This window comes from Dermacentor andersoni, chromosome 3 (genome assembly GCF_023375885.2).
Source record: "Dermacentor andersoni chromosome 3, qqDerAnde1_hic_scaffold, whole genome shotgun sequence".
Lineage (NCBI taxonomy): Eukaryota > Metazoa > Arthropoda > Arachnida > Ixodida > Ixodidae > Dermacentor > Dermacentor andersoni.
Genome location: NC_092816.1, coordinates 206,381,627 through 206,394,672, shown reverse-complemented (window position 1 = coordinate 206,394,672; position 13,046 = coordinate 206,381,627). Strand labels below are relative to the sequence as shown.

The following is a 13,046-nucleotide window of genomic DNA, read 5'->3' as shown; positions in this document are numbered from 1 at the left end:
CTGAATGCACGAGAGAGCGCCGTAGCAGCCTTGCGTACCAACCCGTGCGACCTAAAAGCCGGCATTCGCTTCACGTGCGCGTTGAAGGGAGGCCGCTTGGACGGTTCCATATGTGTTCGGTGTCTCTATCAGTGCCAGCCAGTTTATCGGTCGCAGGACAATGGCATCGGCACCCTCTCTGCGTTTATCACGGCAAACGCGATAAGGTAAGCTTTTCTGGTTGCGCTGCTTTCCCTTCAGAAGCGTGGAGGCTCGTCGAAGAGTAAGTGTCGATTTTTCCCTTGCTTTTTGCATGTGTATTTAGGAGGGAATTGTTCGGACCAAGTATCTTCAATTACACAGAAGGCTGATTTACGTCCTGCTACTGACTACTACCTCTTCAGTACTGTTTTTTGTAGGGTTCGCTGATTTGTTTAGCTAGAAAAAGTTCATCAATTTGTACTGTAAAGGAGATCTCAAATACCTGGAACCTTTTCTACAAAAACATGAATTTTGTGTGTCTAAACACGTGAGCGAAATTTTTGATTTTTTAACATCCAACTGTAGGACGACTTTCATCGAAGTTCAAGTCACTTACAAACCACAGCTAGTTATTATACGTTACATATTCTTTTATAATGTTCATTAGCGACCTCCATGAGTACTTCACGTTTCCGGCACGTCCTGGCGCTCGTACTATTTAGTATTATCAACTGTTCAAGTTCTAAACAGTCACTGTGAGAAAATAAATAGCACCTCGCTGTACTCAGCCCTCGTCCTCTTCAAAACAGCACAACTGTTGAAATAATTGTTTTGCAACATCTAAGGAAATAGTATACTCCTTCAACGTTTGTGTGTCATTTCGTGCGAATAACGTACAGTTCCGCGTATTCTGAACACGTACCGACCGTCGTATTAAGGCAACAAAGTTTGCAAGACTGGTTGAAACACTCCTACTTGAATTCGAATTTAATTATATACGCTTTCGAAAGAGACATTCCCAACGTAGGGGTTCCCTTATATGATTGAGCGTAATATTTAGTTTACCGTTTAATAGTTGTCAGGGGCCAAGTTATTTAATCTACTTAAGGTTTAAGTTCTTATGTAGATTCTTCATAAAGAGATCGCGACACATACGCCTGCCGCACTCCAGCTGTCCAAATATTTTTTAAAGCATATATATGTCGTAACTATCAAATAAAAATATTCTTTGTTCATTTACTTTTCATTTATTTATTGAGGTAGTTAATGTTGACAAAATTAATACATTAGTATTCGCGCAGAATTGTATTTATTTATTTACCTGCTCATTTAGGACCCGACGCAATAGAACGATAACATAGAAGCTGAAAAAAATGCGTTAGTGTCGTAGGAGAGCTTTCAGAAAATTCAGGCCACAAACTCGTATACGACCAAATGTTTCGCTATGTAGCCCAATTGCTACGACGCGGCGCTGCTGAGCTCAAGGTCGCGGGCTGGATCCCCACCGCAGAGGCCGCATTTCGATGCGCAAAAGTGTGCAAAAATGCTTGCCTACTCGGATATGTTTACATTAAAAAACTCGAAGTGATCAAAATTATTTCCCTACGATGCTGCCACATAATCATAACAAACTTCTTGCGCGAATCAAGTAGTCAAATCATTAACGAGTCCAGAAATTTTTTTTTGTCAGATCGACAGCCTTTTTCACCTAAACAAATCGCAACAGAACATACAAAATCGTAATTTGGCTATAAATGAACGGACAAAATGCAAGAAATACACTTCATCGCTCCAACCAAAGAAGCAGCCTCAACTGCTAAAAACGCTTTTTCTTATGGGTGGATCTCAACGTATGTTTTTTCCTTCTCGAAACCTTGGCACCGGGCCCACCAGCATGCATTTTCTAATATATGTGCATGTCCCGTTTTCTAGAAATACAGCCTTCTTTTTATTCCGAGGGAGTAGAATAGAAAATAAGTTCTATTGTATTGATGTGTACTTTCACGTTGCAAAACACAAACTAGACATAATGATTGCACAACCCTCCACTACGACATCGCCCATTGACAAATTGCACATTTTAGATGTTATCCGCATGTGTTTATCGCAACTAATTGTGATTTCTCGCTAGCGTCTTGTAGGAAGCGAAATAAATGGGGTGTATTTGGCGCACTCTACTGCAGAGCGAATTACATGCTGTCAAAGGCGGAAAATTTTAAGTTTTCCTGGGGGGCGGGGGTTGGGGCCGGACAAGCTTTCCGGATCCCATGTATGTATGTATATATATATATATATATATATATATATATATATATATATATATATATATATCTTGTGACGTCACTGTAAGAGCCGACCTTTATTAGGCTCGAGAGACGTGGCGGCACAGTCCACTCTGATGATGCGCCTACATGTACGATGAAGAAGAAGGGCACACACAGGATGATGATAATATACATATAAAAACAATTATGGGGTGTTGCGTGCCAAAACCACTTTCTGAATATGAGGCACGCCACAGTGGAGGACTACGGAAATTTATACTGCCTGGGTTTCTTCAGCGTGCATCTAAATCTAAGTACACGGGTGTTTTCGCATTTCGACCCCATCGAAATACGGCCGCCGTAGCCGGGCTTCGATCCCGCGACCTCGTGCTCTGCAGCCCAACACCATAGCCACTGAGCAACCACGGCGGGTAAATATACAGATCATGAAGAAGTGCACAATAAGTGATCACAATATATATATAACATGTAATAACGGTTGCGCTTGAAGAAACTTCGTGCGACCTCGAAGAATCGTTGACTGAAGTGACGACCTTATATGCATATACAAGACCTCGTAGCAGGACACAGTTCAGTTTCACAGCCTGAGTCCTCTCGCACCACCAAGAATCTGGCGTCTCTGGGTGTTGTAATCTTCCTTCGTGAAATTGTATTGTACTTCGCTATCCCTAATACTGCTTCGCCTTTCGACACTTAGCCATCTCTCACTCTCTTTCTATTTCTGTGAGTCCGAGCATAAGCGCCGCTGCACATGACTGCTGTTGATTCTGATTTCGAGTGAATTTGGATTCGCCTCATTTCGGTTACTGAGTGAATTATACGGTGTGTCCCAACTATCATGGACCAAGACTTAAAGAAAGAGCAATTACGTTACTCGAAGAAAACCTAGTGCATTTTGTTTCCAGTACAGTGGGGTAGCCGCCAGTAAATTTTTTGTCACTGAGATTTCATTAGGTAAATATAATTAATTATCTAACTGCAGAAGTACTAGGCACTCCCCGATTGCTTCTAACTGCGTTGTTTTCAGCAACGCACCAATTCCGCCCTAATTTTTTCCGACTGGTAACGGAACCTCGCGAGAAATGAAAAATACCTCGTGACTGGGCTCCCACCCGCATCATAAAGCAGCGCCCTCAAATGAGCTGTTGAAAGCAATAGGAGGTCCCGATACAGTGTTTGACTATGGAACCGCCTTCTGTATACTAAATACTTGTAGTGTGACAAAACTACTAATAACAAATTATGATTCTACTTTTGAACTGCTTTGCCTGCCGTAAACCAGAAATGACAGCGCATCACCTTGATAATGATACGGTAGGAATAGAGCAGGTTTATCGGCTTCGCAGCTATTCTTTCCTCTCACTTCTACGTCACAGTTATTATCTGTCTCTCAAGGCCGACTAATCACTTTGATGACCAAATTCCCTTGATAACGCGGCCGAAAGGCTGCTCTCACCACGCACGAACCGCGATGAGCAATGGAACAGGCATAGCAATTCAGTTTCCAAATCCAGGCTCTGCTCGCACCGCATCGAAAGAGCGCACGCGCAGCTATGTTTTGCACCAGAAACTTGCTTCGTACCAGAGTCAAATTTAAGTGACGGTTGTATTCTTCATTAGAGTGCATACGTGTTGCAAAAACAGGTTAGTGGCAAAATATAAAAGCGTAAATAAACCCGGAAGCGACCCATGTGTAGAGAAAAGGCAAAATCCACGCGTTCCGGAAAGTAAATGTAACGCTTCTAAACGAGCAGAATTGGCAATTGTCCCGGGATGCCTGCAAAGAAAGAAACACAAAAAAAAGAGAACCCACGCAGAATCTTCTGTGGGACTTATTTGAATGATGCGTAAGCATTTCGTCGTACTGACGCGGTGTTTGGTGGTAGTGTGCTGGTGTATTTCGTAGAATTGCGAGAACGACCACGAAAGAACCGTGAATATTCGCGCGCTATTGGGGACCCGTTTGCCGAAATTTCATTTCATTTTATTTGTGCCCATCTACAAGCAAATGGAGGGGGCCAAGGTAAAAGCTTCTTATTGGCAGCTTGAGTGGTCCCTGGCCCCCTTTACATATTGGCAGACCGGTGGCAAAGAACACTTTCAAAAATGAAAAAATAAAGAACAGTGGGCTACATCAAATAAATTTCATATCTTTCATTTAATACATATGGTTTTACGGAAGCATGGCGATTAAATGGTAGTTTTCACCAGACAGATGAGCTCCGATGGTGTCAAGGCATGGATGTCAATGCCGGCTTCTAGATAAGAATTTAGTAGCCGTGGCAAGGTATTTGCGACCCTTTGATGGCCGTAATTTGTCCTCGAAAAGGGTATGAGCCATTTTTCATGGCTGCGCGTCTCATATGTGGGTGTATTCTCTTTTAAGTTTGCTATATTATTGCAAACAGGCTCATATCCCAACCCGGCTTTATTCCACAAAATTTATCCCGACACCTATGCCACTAGTTCTTGCAGGCACTGCAATGACATCGCTAGCCTAGACCATATGCTCTGGCGTTGCCTCTCGTTACGAGGCACAGAACAAATCAATGAGGACAAGTGGCTCTCCGCTATCAAGAGCCCCAATGCCGGGGCGCAACTATGGGCTGTCCAGAGGGCCCACGATGCGGAGGTCGGGCAAGGCCTGACTGTCCCAACGTGGGAGCGGCCCGCAGCGCGCTGAGTCGCGTACCTCAGGACCTTATTAAAGTTTTGCATCCATCCATCCATGCTACATTTGTTATTAAGTTGCTTCTATTTTTTACCTGAAAGTAGTAGGTGCGTAGGAGGGTTTGTTTGTAGAGATGATGACTTCTTGTTATGTTGTACTTGGTAAAAAGACTCTCAGTGTGCGAGTTGTATGGTACATTTGCGATAGCGCGTATTATCTTTTTTTGCATCAATAGTATTTTAGAGTGATTGGAAGCTGATGTCGTGCCCCATACAAGATGGCAATAATTTACATGCGAGGCAAACAGTGCATTATAAATGATCAATTTAGCTGACGTTGGTAAAAGGTAGCGATTTCGATGTACTATACCTGTTACGCGGCTCAGTTTCTGGAGTACAAAATCCACGTGAGCGTCCCATTGCAATGTGTCGGTAAAATATACGCCAAGTACTTATACCGTGTCAATAACCTCTATTTTCTCAGAGTTGTAAAATATGTTGTGGGTCAATGGAGTACATGTACGTCTTGTTTTAAAGACGACTGCTTGTGTTTTATTCGAGTTTACTTTTAAAAAGTTGTCCTGGCTCCATTTTGAGAGATTGTTTAATAGGTTGTTCGCTGCACCAATGAGGCCTGTATAAGAGTTTTTTGATAAAAAAAACACTCGTATCATGTGCGTAGTTTATGAATTTTGCTTCTCGGTGGATAAGAACTATGTCGTTTATGTAGATGTTAAACAAAAATGGTCTAAGGATACTTCCCTGAGGGACACCTGTTTGTATTTTTCGTGTAGATGATATGCTAGTGTTTATAGCCACATATTGCTGTCGGTTTCTAAGGTAGGATGTCAGTAACTGAAGAGGAAGGCCCCTGATGCCATATCTTTCAAGCTTAAGTATTAGGAGGTCATGATTTATGCAGTCGAACGCTTTTGTGAAATCTATGAATAGACCAATTACAAGTGACTTATTTTCGAGGTTCTGCAGTATGTATTCTTTCTGTGCTACTAGTGCTAGTTCTGTTGATTTACCTTGTTGAAACCCGTATTGAGCGTCTGTTATTAGTTTATGTTTATTGCTGAAAGATGTTAATTGGTTAAGAATTATTTTTTCAGGACCTTTACAAAACTGCGGGAGAATATATATCGGACGGTAATTTTTTAAATCAAGCTTGTCACCTTTCTTATATAACACAATTACTTTTGCAATTTTCATTTTTTCAGGATAAGTACCTGATGTTATGCATAAGTTATAGATATAAGCTAACACAGGTGCAATGTCACAAATGACGTGCTTGATAGGTCTTATTTGGAAGCCATCAGCATCGCAGCTACATGAATTTTTCAGTTTGAAAAAAATTGAACAAACCTCGGTAGGGGTTGTCACTTGGAAAAAAATAGTGTCCATATTTGCAGGGAATTGAAATGTACCTGGTGCGCTTAGTGATAAATGGGAATCAGTGTCTGTAAAGTAATCATTAAATGCGTTAACTAAATGATCTCCGGTTAAAATGCATCCGTTTACAGAAACTTTCTTTATAGGTTCAGTGTTCTGTTTACGTCCCATTAGTTCATTTAACTTGTTCCACATCTTCTCTGTTTGTCCCTCGCATGAAGAACAAGTACGTAAATAATAGCGATTTCTTGCACTTCTTAGCTCTTTATTTAATTTATTTCTAAAAATTTTGAAGCATTTTAGGTCCTCACCGTTCCGAGATTTTATAAACCTGGCATAAAGCTTATCTCTTTTCTTTATTTTTTTTTAGAAGCTCTTTGGTGATCCAAGGTTTCCGATAAGCTTTGTGGTTTCTTTTCTTATATATGAAATGTTGCGCATAAACAGCTGAGAATTTCTTTAAGAAGATGTTGTATGCTGGCTCTGCGTCGTTTTGTTGAAAAACCTCCTTCCAAGATACTTGTCTCAAGGCATCTTGAAAGGCAGTTAATGTATGCTCGTTTATTGTCGGAAATGTTTTTTCAGTGTTATCTTTTTCGGTATCGTTTTCTCTTGTGTGGATAAACATGACTATTGGCATGTGGTCACTGAGAGGACAGTTTAAGACTCCACTAGTTACTAAGAATGGATTATAGTTCGTTATAAAGAGATCAAGAGTGGTTTTCGTAGTTTCTGTTAATCTCGTGCAGGTTTCAACCGCATTTATACATCCGCTTTCCACAAAAATTCTTTGAAATATCGTTTTCCTAGTACCATCGGAACTCATATCAATGTTGAAGTCTCCTCCTAAGACCACTTTATATTTGTTTTCTGACGCAAATTATAGCATGCGCTCTAAAAAAAATGAAAAAAAGGTTCCAATAAACCATCCGGCGGGCGGTAACATACTGCAAAGAGTACACCCGGTGTTTGTACACACAGCATTTCACAGTTTTCTGTCCTACAAGAATACTCGGCTAACGGTTCACATGTTAGAGAATCATCTATGAAAACAAATACTCCTCCGCCGAGACGTGAGGTTCGGTTTTTAAAAATACTTTTTTGCAAGACAGGCGAAAAACATCATCAGAGCAATACCATGTTTCGCTTAGCATGACTACAGTACACTGGCTATTTATATCAGAAAAAAAAGTTTCTAATTCAGGTAGCTTGCTGGAGACTGATTGAATGTTCATATGTATGAAAGACAGTCCCTTCTTTTGAGTAGCCGAGAATGTGAACCAATCCTCCTTGCCAATACATCCCAAATGATTAATTTCGGCAAAGAGTCAAATAATAGCAACAAGAAATTGGCGTTCATTGCAATAGAGCACGAAGATCATTTTCACCCTTAACGACAACTGCCGATTCACCGTTTGCCCTACGTACGATAACTTTTCCATTTGAGTGCCACACGAACTTGTATCCCGCCTCCTTTGCCCATCCTTTGGCAGTGGCAAGGAGCTTCCTCGAGCGAGAGGTTAGGTTTTCATTAATGAAGATGTTGCCCTGGTTGTCCCTTAAGGCTCGCCTTTTGGCAATCCACGCATCCTTCAGTTCCTGCCGTGCAAGACGGATAATAATTCCTCGCATTTTTCCTTGCTTTGCCGGGAGGCTGTGAACTGCCACAACATCTTCCTCAGATAGAGGTTGAAGTTCACGCTTCTTTGCAAGATCATTTACCTTTTCGAGTAGTTTTTCATTGTCAGCCTCAGGTACACCGTGTATCTCAATGTTCAGACGTCTTCTGTGCCATTCAAGTGCACCTATGTCAGCCTGAATCTGATCGAGCTCCCTAGGAGAAGCGTACTTCTCTATTTTTTCTACTTTCTGCTTGACAGCGTTTAATTCCTTTTCGTGGCTCTCAAGCTTTAGCTGAATTTCATCAAAGTGATCGGAAAGTGTTTGGATGGACTGTTCGATCCCGTCTACCTTGTTTGGCAGACTAACAAGCAAGTTTAGTTTTTGGTCCATTTCAGCAAGTTTTTTGATTATCTCTCTTTCATTCTTACACGCTTTAGCAGAGGAGGAGCTTTTAGTTCCTGTAGGTTTGGAAGACTCGCACTTCCAAGTCTTTTTGAATTGATCTCGTTTGCCCTTAATGGCACTTTCAGCAACGCCGGAGCAGGTACCGCTATGATACGAAAATTCACATTGTGAACAAGTCAGAAACAATTCGCTTTCATCTATCACAGAGCGACATTCACAGCAACGCGACATAGTTTGCAGCTGTACAGGTCTATTACTTTCCAAAATAGGGCAATGAGAACAACAAATGAACACAAATTTGTAGATTGGCTGTAGCGAAAAGAGCGCGTTGCAAGATGAGTAACGTAGAGAAAGAAACCAACCTGAGAAACACAGAAAGAGCGATAAGTGCCGTGTCCTTTGCGCTCCACCGCCACAGCCAATGTGATAGGAAACGCCCCCAGCTCAGTTACGAGCTGCGCTTCGTCGACGACGATGGCGGCACACGTGGTCCGGCTTGCGGACAGAAGGCGCGAAGTTCAAATGTCCAGTTTAGCAGAGGACAGAAGGCGCGAAGTTCAAATGTCCAGTTTAGCAGAGGCGATGAAAATGCTTTTGGCAGGTAGCATAGTACTGAAGATAGAAGCAGCTGGGCAGGTCCAAGAAAAGTTGTACTACAGTCCGGTTGTGGTAGCGTTGGGTCCCCAGCCAGCCTGAGAAACACAGAAAGAGCGATAAGTGCCGTGTCCTTTGCGCTCCACCGCCACAGCCAATGTGATTAGCAAATCAGCATTAACACCCTTGACAGGATACAGAGAAGACGCGTACGTTTTATTTTTTCCAAATACGGCTGAGATGAGTATAACTGAATTATTGCGGGCAAGTGGTTTTCACACCCTTGAAACGAGGCAAAAAATAATGCGGCTGAAGTTCCTTTACTCCTTCGTAAAACGTAAGTTTTCTTTATATCCTAGTCCATACATAAATCTTTCTGCATCCCGGAAAACCAGTCATTAATTCCACCCTCCCGCTCTCTCACCGTACGTTGCCAGGACAAATCTCTTTAAGTTTTACAACCTCGTCCTGGTAGGACTAGCGGATTACCTACCGCAGACAGTACATGTCTCAATATACGCCGACGACATTTGCATCTGGGCCTCTGCGGTGACTCGCCCTCAGCTAAGAGCCAGGCTTCAGCGGGCGGCAACCATGACGGCTTCTTATCTCCGAGAGCAAGGCCTCAGTGTGTCTACTGAAAAGTGCGCATTACTTGGTTTTACGCGGAAACAAATATCATCATATCCTGTTACCATCAATGGTCAAGCTGTATTCTATGTTAAGACGCATCGCTTTCTGGGCGTCATCATTGAACGCAACCTCTCGTGGAGCCCTCACTGCGTCTATCTGAAGAAGAAGCTAGTCGCCATTACTCAGGTCTTCAAATTTCTATGCGGGAAAAACTGGGGTACACCAGTCCATTATACGTTGCAGCTGTACAGGGTTTTGTTTCTCGGACTCCTACGTTACAGCCTACCAGTGTTGTCAAATGCATGCAAGACGAACTTTCGCGCCTTGGAGAGCATACAAGGTCAAGCCCTACGCACGTGTTTGGGGCTGCCTCGGTGCACGTCAACAGCAGCAACAATTGCCATCGCAGGAGACCATACAATCCAGACACATGTAGCTGTCGACTCTCTCAGAGCACACATTCGCCATTTGTCAAGGATCCCCGACCACCATTTGGCCTCCCTACCAGTCGATAGACCTCAAGCGACCTTTTCACGAGTGATTAACGCTCATCAAGAGTACATACCAGCATCTTTTACATCTTCCTCCCCCCTGTGGTGCCTGCAACAGCCTCAAGTGAATTTTGCTATTCCTGGAATTACAAAAAAGTCCAATCATCCATCGCCGGCTCTGAAGCAACTTACACTCCTATTACTGCACCAGACGTATCATGACCCCATACATATATATATACCGATGGTTCGACCTGACCTACCAGCTCAACTGCCGCATTCGTCGTTCCAGCCAAGAACGTTACAGTTAAATTCAAATTGTCGCACACGACTACATCTACATCGGCAGAACTTGCAGCTCTCCATGCCGCTATGATGTACATCACCTAAGAACCAACAGAGAAATGGGTCGTATTTTGTGACTCTAAGGCAGCCCTTCATAGCATCAAGTCCGCATTACGTCACAGAACGTACGAGCAAATGACATCTGAAATCAGGGAACTGCACCACCTTGCTCTGGAAAGAGGACACCACATTATATTTCAGTGGATTCCTGCTCACTGTGGCATCGTCGGCAACAACCTAGCTGAGAAGGCTGCCCGGTGTGCCCACGAAGATACCCAGACGCGTTCAATACCTTTGGCGAGGTCGGACGCTGCCAGGAAACTTCGCCTACTTGCGCGCAAGAAGTCCCAAGATCTCTGGATTTCAAGTGACTTCAGCTGCAGATTACGTAAACTGGACCCCACGCTACGGCTACAACTGCCATCTAGCCTTTCCCGCGGCGAAGCAACCTTGTTGTGTAGCTTGTGGTTGGAAGTGGCGTTCACGAACGCATACTCCTACCGCATGGGAATGGCCGAGAGCCCGATGTGCGACTCCTGTGGGTGCGAGGAGACCATCGAGCACCTATTGTGTACCTGCCCTCGCTACGATGTCCAACACCTCTCTCTGCGGGCAACTTTACGCAGACTAGACTCGAGACCGTTCACCGAGTCAAAGATACTCGGACCGTGGCCACAACCGTCACTGGCTCGAAAAGCGATTCGTGCACTAGTGCGGTACTTGAAGTGCACGGGCTTAAGAGGCCGCTTATAGTGTCATTGTGTACGCTGTCCTTCCCACACGTACTCAGTACTTACTCTCTCCCTTTCTTCCTCTTTCTATTCCCCTTTCCCCCACCCCCAGTGTAGGGTAGCAAACCGGATGCTGTTCTGGTTGACTTCCCTGCCTTTCCTACCCTTGCTTTCTCTCTCTCTCTTTCTTTCCTCGAACTACAGAAGGATGGAACCTCATCCCTTTCCATCATCTGAACTCCCTTGAATCAAACTCATATTATTAGTATTCCGCAAGTAACATTGCTGTTTTGTGCTATTTTATTTCCTTTCCTAAGTTTCATGATTCGCGATTGCGTATTTCTTATGTGTTACCTTGCCCCTCCTACTTGGGCCACACAGCCTGCAGTATGATATAAATAAATAAATAAAATAAATAAAACGAAGTGTGGTTGCACTACCAAACTGTCAAGTGAGGCCTGCACGAGACGAAGCAGAAGATCCGAATAGAAACAATGTTCACGGGTGTTACATAAAGCCCGCAGCCTCTGTCGACGTGGGATGAAAGGACCAGGGAGATGTAGCAAATGAAGGAAATATGTGCAACATTTATTACGTACACCGAACCATTATGAACCGTGATCAACCGTGTTTCGGCGGCGGCTACGTCAGGCGCGGCGGCGCGGCGGCGCGGCCCGTATCTTAAAAGCGATCTGCGAAAGCGGCCGAGTGCGACATGCTCTGAGAGCTGCGTGAGCGTTGCGTTCTCCCCGCTGTGCGAGGCAGTAGCAGCGAAAGGCAGCACGCAGGTGAGTTTACTCGCCATGCGGGCGCTATGTTGACAACGATCGTCTTAAGGCACGGGCGGAGGGACGGTTTTTCCTTTGGGTAAGGGTGGAAGTGCTTACGCATTTAAAACCACCAGATTTTCGTGTGCGCTTATTATCAATGAATTCGCAAGCGCCGATGAACACCAGCTGCTGCCTATAGGGCGTGTTCGGATAGGTCTCCTTCTGCGGCTACGCAGTACTGGGTCCGCTCTATCACATTTCTGTGGCTTTCTTGATGAACGACGCTGGAATCCTACGGCAGGCACATGCTATCCTTGCCTTCAGCTCATCTGACGTCCGTTCCGTTCATGTAAACGGGATCTTTCACATAACCCCGAAGAAAGAAATCGTGTGGAGAGAGGTCAGGTGCCCTAGCTGGTCAATTCACAGGCCCGTGCTTTCCAATCTATTGCGCCTGAAAAGTCGCATCCAACCAGTTTCGTGCTTGGCTGCTGCTGTGTGCTGGTGCCCCACCAGAGAAGTGGAAGACGTAACAGCGGGACTTCGCTGAGAAAGTCATCCACCACCACCCCTTCAAGAATTTAGTCCACGTAACGCTATCTAGTCAGTGTGTGATCGAAGAAGATGGGACCGATTATAGCACCAGCGTAAATTCCGAACCACACATTGAACGACCACTGGCACTCGTGCCCATTGCACTTTAGCGACTGTGAATTGGAGCCACTCCAATGAAAGTTTACCTGGCTGTTTCTGTAAAAATTGGCTTCATTTGTCCACACGATGTTGCTCAAAAGGTCAGGTGACTCGTCGTCTTTATTGAGGACCCATTTCGAGAAATCTAGACGATTCTGCAAGTCCCTATCTTCCATGCCTTGGTGCTCGTTAAAGTTGTACGAGTGAAAGGCCGAGTCATTTAGAATCCTTCAAACTGATGATTTGGAAATTGGTACCTGGGCGTCCACGGCCCGCACGCTAGCATCCGGGTTTGAGGCCACAAATTCTAGAACATCTGTGCGTAGGCTAGGACTCAAAGATGAAGTCCTCCGCTGCGGCCTCTGAAAGCTGCCAGTTTGTCTCAGGTTTTCATAACTTCTATTGCGTTTAGTCTACTCCCACACTTCCATGACCAATTTATATTTGCGG

At 44.2% G+C, this 13,046-nt stretch overlaps 1 protein-coding gene across 4 annotated transcripts in view; it reads left to right on the top strand.

Annotated features, from left to right (window-relative positions):
• Window positions 1-238: 238 nt before the first annotated feature.
• The window catches only part of LOC126524341 (polyamine-transporting ATPase 13A3-like), a 358,071-nt gene continuing 345,263 nt past the window's right edge, over window positions 239-13,046 (top strand). For all 4 annotated transcript variants that reach the window (XM_072287406.1, XM_072287408.1, XM_055067260.2 and 1 more), the window contains exon 1: window positions 239-262. The gene's annotated coding sequence lies outside the window, so the exon portion shown is untranslated. The remainder of the gene's footprint in view (window positions 263-13,046) is intronic.